Raw genomic sequence first — 8,227 nt, 5'->3', positions numbered from 1 at the left:
AAAAAAAAAAAAAAGAATAAATCATTGATTTGGGAAAAAAAAAAAAAAATTCTGTATCTAAATGATTGGGGCCAGAGTGCTCCTTTGGTTTGAATGATTTGGATAATTGTTTCAGTTCTCCACTTCATTTTGCTAGTATAAATTGTCCAAGAGCAAACGTATGAGCTACCATATCCATTCAGTGTGGTGAAAATATGTACATATTCTGTGGCATATAAAGTTTGTAAATGTTTAAAGGAAAATAAAACTGGAAACTACTGAAGGCATCATTTACATATTTTCAATACCTCCTTTACAGAAAATAAAGTATGCAAGCTCAAAAAAAAAAAAAGCATCTACTAATAAATTGACAAACATCATAAACTTTTAAACTTCATTTTTTTAAATGTAGTCAAATATAATCCTATTTTCTCTGAGCAGCTGTTCATTTGGACATGTTCTTTATTTATTGATACACTGTGTTCAATGCTAGGGTCACATTTCTTAAACAGGAACTTCCAAATTCTATGACAAACATTGACACATCTCAGTATGTCAATATTTATACTGTCAGGACTTTGATAAGTTTCTTCAACAATGGCTGTACTTTACTTCTTAGCAGTCACTCATTTCTATTTCAATTGATCAAAGTGTTTATCCAATAAACTTTTTGTTCACTGCTCAGATAAAAATCACAAGTAACCTAATAGCATTCTCTTACACAAGGTAGAATGCAATTTCAACATTGTGGTCACTTCTGTTGGGTTAGAAAAGCTCTGTAAGTGGCACACAAATTCAGAATACAATAATGTCCTCCAAGTAATATTTGTTTTTGATTACTTAATCCCAAGTCTTATCATCACTTCAGTCCTATTAAGGTATGGTTAAGGCTGAAGCTGTTTCAAGATTCGTAGAAATTAAACTATATCCTATTTTGTTAGTCGTAAAGGCTAGGTGAAGATATAATACACAGGCGAAGGAGTCTTGGTGAGTTAATTATTTTAAATTAAAGGAACTTAGGAAACAGCAAATGATGTAAGAGGCTTTCCTTTGATATCTCCTTGTCTGCTTAGAATCTGGAATCTGAATGAAGAAAACAATTACCTTTGGTTCTTTCTGCAAGTTTCCATTAACTAAACTCATATCACAGGAAGAGAGACTGAAGTCTGTCAACACACCTGGACTGACTTTTTCACACACCATTGTGTTCTATTTGGGTCCTAAAAAGGTTCACTAATAAATCACTGTGTGACTTACAGGCCAGAGACTTTATCCCAGGCCATCATATGTACTCCAAACCCACCCAGTCCCCCTAAAAAAAAATCATTTACTGTTCTGACTTTCCCTATTCTCCCTCTTCACTATAGAAAAAGGGATATATAAGTTTCTGAGTATTGGGGACTGTTGAATAATCAAACTGATATAATTTCCCCTTACTATGTATGTTTCCCTTTGGCATTTTAATAAATTTGTATGCCTTTTCTCCTTTTTAATCTTTTGTCAGTTTGTAACAGCAAACCTTCAGAGGGCAAAGGAGAAATTTCCCTTTGTCCTTCTGCTGGTTTATAGGCTGCAGTAATGATAATGATATCCAGAGGGCACAGTCTGAATTCAGCACAAATAATAGTTATGAAGTCTGGTTCATTATCCAAGATTAAAGAGTGTTTTAAATGAGAAATTTTACCTAATTTTTGTGCTGAGTGTCAAAAATTACATTAACAAACTAATCAACCTTGAGTGCAAATGTCTGAATCAATCTTAAGAGCAAATGTCCATATCACTAGGATAAAATTTCTGAAAAGTCTTACAAGCACCTTGGGATTTCCTAATAATACGGAAACAAATCTATGATAAAGTTAGTGGTAGTAATGGCATCTAACAAAAACATGAATGACTAATAAGCAATTTGAAATTCTATCATGGATTTCTTCTATTTGGCAAAACAAGTCTTTTAACAGTTTAGTTTTCTCCAAAAGAATCAAATGTCATCAACATGAAAAATCTGGTGATGGCAACTAAAGCCAATGCTTTAGGAAAAAAAACACAAGATCACTTTCTCACCTGTGATGACTGGTTCACAAATGACAAAGGGGCAAATTGACCAGGGCAATAAAATGTAATATCTACCTCCTACCTGTATAAAAAGATCTCTATCCCTTACTTTAATGGCAGCCATCTTTTTTGTAGGAAACAAGTTAGAGAGCAAATAAAGCATTGACTTTATACTCAGAAGATCCAGTTTGAAATCAGAACTTGACTGCTTCTTAGTTGAGTATCCTTGATCATGCAATTAATGTATTAAAGCATTCATTGTCTACCATCGTAAGACATTCCCAGTTCTCTAGTGAAATAGAAACACCTAAATAAAAACATAATATAAGCTTGTGAAGTGCAGCGGCCAGGTGAAAGTGCCTCTGAAAAGTAGTGCTTGAGCCAGTCTGACATTTTAAGGACAGTTTCCTTAACTTAGATCTAATATTACTCTTAAACGAGAAATGGATAGGTAAAAGTGCTTAGGGGTAAAAGAAAAATAAGGAAGGGCACTCTCTAGTCTGAGTGAACAAAGGCTTAGAGGCAAAAAATGATATAGAGTCGGATACAGTGGCCAACACATGTAATCCCAGCAAATCAGGAGGATGAGGCAGGAAGAGTGCAAGTTCGAGTACAACCTCCGCGACTCAGTGAGACTCTCAGCAACTTAATGAGATCCTGTCTCAAAATTTAAAAAAATAAAATAAAGATCTGGGGATTTATCTGAGGATAAAGTGCCACTGGGTTAAACCCCCAATACCAAAGGGAAAAAAAAGAATCAAAAAACTATAACAGAATGATACATAAAAACAAATAATTGAGTGCTTTTAGGCTACAAATCAGGAATTATAAATTCGAATACTCAGTCAAGTTTATTCAGATAGCCAAAACCTACTGAATATTTCTGTACCTCAGAAAAATACTTTGATCTTGGCCTAAGAAAGCAATACAGATAAAACTCTCTACCTTCATGGATTTTATATATTAATAGAAGAGAAATAATTAAATATACATATAATAAATATGCAAAATACATAGTATACTAGTAAAAGAAGAAAAAACAGGTTCAAGGCTGAGAGTACAGAGGCAGGGTGAGGATTATTTCTAACCTGAAAATTTAAATAGGTTGAGATAGGCTTTGTTGAAAAAATAATATCTTAGCAAATGGATAAAAGATGAAGAAATTGCCTGTGTAGACGTCTAAGAAAAAACATCCTGAGTAAGGAAAGCAGCCAAAACACAGGTAATGAAATAGAAGTAGGCCTAGTGCATTTAAGAAAAAGGGTGGCCAGTATGGTTAGGAAAAAGTAATGGAGGGAGCAAATTCAAAGACATGAGAGTAGAGATCAGATCATGTGTTCCTGTAGACCAATATACAGAAGTTGGCTCTTACCATTGGTCAAACCAGAACTTATTAAGATTTTTAGACAAAGAAGTAAAGTTACCTTCTTTTTTAAAAAATAAACTTTATTTGGGGATCATTCTGAATTTACAGCAAAGTTACAGACTTCCCATGTACCTCTCATCCAATTTCCCTAATTGTACCTGCTTATATTACCATGGTAAATAAATCAAAACTAGAAAACACTGATACATTGCTATTAACTATACTCCAGACTTTATTTGGATTTCAAGAGTTTTTTCATTAATGTTCTTTTTCTGTTAATCTAGGGTAACACATTATCTTTAGAGTCCTATACCTTAATGCAATTTTTAACATATGTAAAAAGTATCATTCTGGCTAGTCTATGAGAATAACCTGTATGACTGAATAAAGCAGCATTACTATAACCCAAGAAAGAAATGTTAGTTGCTAATGACAGAAGTTCAAGCTCAAGATGATCAGGGCACTAATGACTGCAATAGTAGTAAACTGTTGAATTCATGATATATTTTGTAAAGGAAGCCAAAAAATTTGCAGATGGAATTTGATAGAATATAAAAGAAAGGCGTCAAGGATAACTTCAGAGCAACTGATTGTATAGGCATGTCATCAACTGAAGTCAGAAAGAGGACAAATTTGGAGAGAAGAGTTCATTTGGGACATCTAAAATCTTATAAATATACAAATGGTGATGCAGAGGTAGACAACTGGACTGGATATATAATTCTAGAGTTCAGAAAGAGAAGAAACTAAGGATATGAATATGGAAACCTCGGATAAACAGATGATTAAGTCAAAAGACTTGATATCATTATCACAAGGAAGGAAAGAGGAAAAGAAAGGAACCAAAGATTGAGCTCCAGAATACTTCAACATAAAATGTCTGGACAAATAGAAAATTCAGCATAGCAGACAGAAAGAGCAACCAGAGAGGTAGGAAAAAAAAAAAAAGAAAGAAAGAAAGAAATATGGTCCTGGAAATCAAGCAAAGTAAGCATATCATGGAGGAGCAATAAACTGTGTCCAAAGTTACTGACAAGTCAATTATAGTGATGACCGAAAATGACCAACACCCAGATCACTGGTGACACTAATAACAGAATCTTGTGGCAGCATAGAAGAAATAGCCATGTAAGAGTGAGCTTTAAGAAAAGAAAAGAAAAAGAGAAATTGGGACATGGAGCATAAAGAACGCTTTCAAGAATTTTTGTTATAGAAAAGATCAAACAAATGTGTAGAAAATAGAAAGATAATAAAAGAAGCATATCTTCCGCTTCACCCTTCTTATTACTAGGAATTGAACCCAGGGCTTCCTGCATATCAGGCAAGTGCTCCAGCACTAAGCTACATACCTATCTTTTTTTTCTATTTAATTTTGAGATAGGGTATTGCTAAGCAACTTGGGATCCTCCTGCCTTAACCTCCAACTAGCCTGAACTACAATTGTACCTCAGCAAGCCTTGCAAGGCAAAAACAGCATTTCTTTTTGTTTAATTATTTTTTCTAGTTGTAGATGGACACAATATCTTTGTTTTTATTTATTTATTTATTTTTAATGTGGTGCTGAGGATTGAACTCAGTGACTCACGCATGCAAGGCAAGCGCTGAACCACTGAGCTACAACCCCAGCCCCTCCCCAAAAAAAGCATTTCTTAAGGTTAAAAAAAAAAAATAATGGGTTCAGAAAAAAACAAAACTTTTATAGGCATTTTTACAGGTGGTAATCCAAGAGCCATGGGGGGAAAGGATGAAAAGGGGTTGTGGGATTCAAAGACAAATACTCCAACACAAAGAACCTCAATTTAGGCTATGGAGTCTACTGGAGGATCAGAGAAAGCAAACAAATCACTGTCACTTAATATATGTGAATATTAAGAAAGAAAAAAGATAACTAATGTAAAAGGAAAGTATTAACACTACTATTAATACAAGATACAAGGACTGTGATTATGGTTCATTGTTAGAACATGTGTGAGATACTGGATTTGAACCTCAGCATCACATAAATAAATAATTAAATAAAGGTATTGTGTCTATCTACGACTAAAAATATTTTAAAAAATACAAGATACAAAATAAAAAGAAAATAGGTTAACAAAGTGGTCTAGTGGTATAAAAGCTATAATAATTTAATTCAAAGCCCTTTTATTATGTGCCTAACATAATAATAATGCAAATCAATCATCTTCCAAACTTATTCCTCAATTCAGGGGGCTTTTATTTCTGTCAAGAATTAAGCCACTCACACAATAATAACTAACACTTAGGCCTGGGCATGGAGCTCAGAGGTAGAGAGCTTCCCTAGCATGAGCAAGATCCAGAGTTCCAACCTCAGTAGTATAAAAATAATAAATAAAAGGATAACCAAAATGTCCTGTGTGTTTACTGTTTGACAAATGTTTGGCTAGATTATTTCATTTGTATTAACTCATTTAATCCTCACAACTCTGAGGAAGCATGTGACCATCTCCACAGAAAAATAAAAATATATACTATTTTTACATACAATCCTGGGGAAACCATGAAACCAAAGTTGAATATACTCTTCGAGATGCAGGAGAGAGGATTTTTGAGCAGGGGAATGACAAAGTCAAATTTTCTTCGTAGTAAGAAAATGATCCAAGATGATTTCAAAATAGAATCCATAGCAGTACTACCAAAAAGATTAGTTTGGGGCAACTGATACAAGCTAGTACTTAAAATAATTTTCAATAATGGAAACCAAAAGCAGGGTGTCGATTAACTTAATGATCACGCAGCTCAATTCCCACCTCCCAAAAGATATCCTCACATCAGATTAACTTTGTCGTATTCTTACATGAATACGATAAACATACACATGATCAGTTTCATCCATTGGCAATTCTGATCCTCTGTGGATAACTGGAAAATGATGTTCTCTATTATTTTGAAGCTGAGGTACATAAGAATCTATTGCCTAAAATTAATAGTAACCCATAAATATAACAAATCAATTGCAATCTCCAACAACTTCAGCTTCCTGGTGCTCTTTACAGGAAGCCTGAAGCATATAGCTTCATACAGAATTATCACTCTGAAGTGCCAAATGATCAAGATGATCATCTTCACATGAAAGCAAAAGCAGTTATAACATCTACAGACACATTTACTCTTCTGGAAACCAAACTTGATCAGTTGCACAACATAATTTCCATAAATAAACTAACTTTGTTTAGTTTGAATGGTAAGTCATAATATAAGGCAATTCCAAGTGCAAGCATTAAGACTTGCTTTTTTAAAAAATATGTTTAGTTGTAGGAAGACACCATACCTTTAGTTTATTAATTTATTTTTATGTGGTGCTGAAGATGAATCCAGTGCCTCACACATGCTAGGCAAGCACTCTATCACTGAGCCACAATCCTAGCCCCAAGACTTGCTTTTGATTAGTGGAAGGTACCATGTATTTTTATAATTTCTTATTCCCATCTTCAACATCCCCAGTAAATTCTTTAAAGGAACAGACCATCTTTATTTTTCTGCTGCAATCTCATGGTACTATGAATAAAGAAGATATTCAGTAAATGTCTATTAATTTGAATATTTTACCAATTCTTTTGACTATTCCGTATAATGGATTTTAGAATCAAATTAGTCGTGGTTTAAACCCCCCCTCAAAAAAACCCTTTGTGTATAGTAGCAAACAATAGTTATCAAAGAAGTAATCACATACAACAAAAAGGCAAATCTTCTAAACACGGTGTTGCCCTAAATACTAAAGAATCTTTTTATAGTTTGGCTGAATACTGTTCATTAATCAACACCTCAGGAGCTTCTTTACTCTTCATATTCACCGAGTACACAAAGAATTGATAACATTCTGAAAAGACCCCTACGTGTCTAAAAAAAAATTAACCACGCATTTGGAAACTAAGAATTGCAATAATTTTCTGATACACTAAGGGGATAAAGAGTGGAAAAACTCTGCCCCTGACTTCTGAAAAATTCCAAGAACAATGTAAACTTGAACATATCAAAGTACCTGCTTCTCCATCTATAAAACACAGAAAACAAATGTGGGCAAAATAAAGCCTCATCTAATGGAATTATCAAAATCTGAGGAAACTCAATAACACCATTATTGATAAAAACAAAGTTGATATGTAATTTATTTTGCTGGTTTACCATTTCTCTACAATACCTATCAATTACTGCACTCAGAAAAGTGCAATTCCTTACCAAGGTTATTACAGAAAAGTTCTTTCCGAAGAACATTTAGGACCTACTGACAGTCTACAAAAAAAAAAAAAAAAAGAGGTTTGGAAACAAAAAAGGCAAGTGTTGGGGAAAATATAAACCTACTGAAAACAATCATCCGGATTCAAGTGCCCCCCTCATCCCACAACTAATACAGAGCATTTCAAAAGCACATTGCATTTCTAAAAATCACTCAGAGAAAAAGGGAAAAAATTAAAAGGGGACTCCAGTGCGGCAAGCCTTGTAGATGAGGCCTGGAGCCCTGGGATCCCCCAAAACCCACAAGCATTAGGTACAGGAGCTCACACAATGAAGAAGATTCGAGGAGGGGAAGGTTCGCGCAGTGTGTACTTTTAGAGGTAAATGTAAGAGAATTTTTAAAAATTAAAGAAAAAAGTAGGAAAGAAAAAAAGGTAAACAGAACAGAATATTACTTATTATTCAAAAGACCGCGGCCACTTCCGGACGCTAGCTCTGAGTGACTCCACTTCCGGTCTTCTAAGAAACGCCGGCTCCCACTGATAAGCCCCACAGCCAATGAGAGTCTCAACTACTTCCGCAGCGCCTCATGATGTATCTAAGTCCCGCCTTTTCCGGTTAGGAGAAGCCTATCCT

At 34.4% G+C, this 8,227-nt stretch overlaps 1 protein-coding gene across 4 annotated transcripts in view; it reads right to left on the bottom strand.

Moving 5' to 3' along the window:
• Positions 1–8,157, bottom strand: part of Xrcc4 (X-ray repair cross complementing 4) — a 255,216-nt gene extending 247,059 nt beyond the window's left edge. For 2 of the 4 annotated variants that reach the window (XM_048800238.1, XM_015497866.2), the window contains exons 1-2: positions 8,047–8,124; positions 7,595–7,648 (exon numbers count right to left, since the gene is read on the bottom strand). The gene's annotated coding sequence lies outside the window, so the exon portion shown is untranslated. Of the gene's footprint in view, positions 1–7,594; positions 7,649–8,046 lie in introns of all 4 variants that reach the window. The other 2 variants (XM_048800240.1, XM_048800239.1) reach the window with 2 other exon arrangements.
• Positions 8,158–8,227: the final 70 nt, after the last annotated feature.

The sequence above is a fragment of the Marmota marmota genome, unplaced genomic scaffold (genome assembly GCF_001458135.2).
Source record: "Marmota marmota marmota unplaced genomic scaffold, marMar, whole genome shotgun sequence".
NCBI classification, from domain to species: domain Eukaryota; kingdom Metazoa; phylum Chordata; class Mammalia; order Rodentia; family Sciuridae; genus Marmota; species Marmota marmota.
This window is presented reverse-complemented; position numbering and strand designations above follow the sequence as displayed.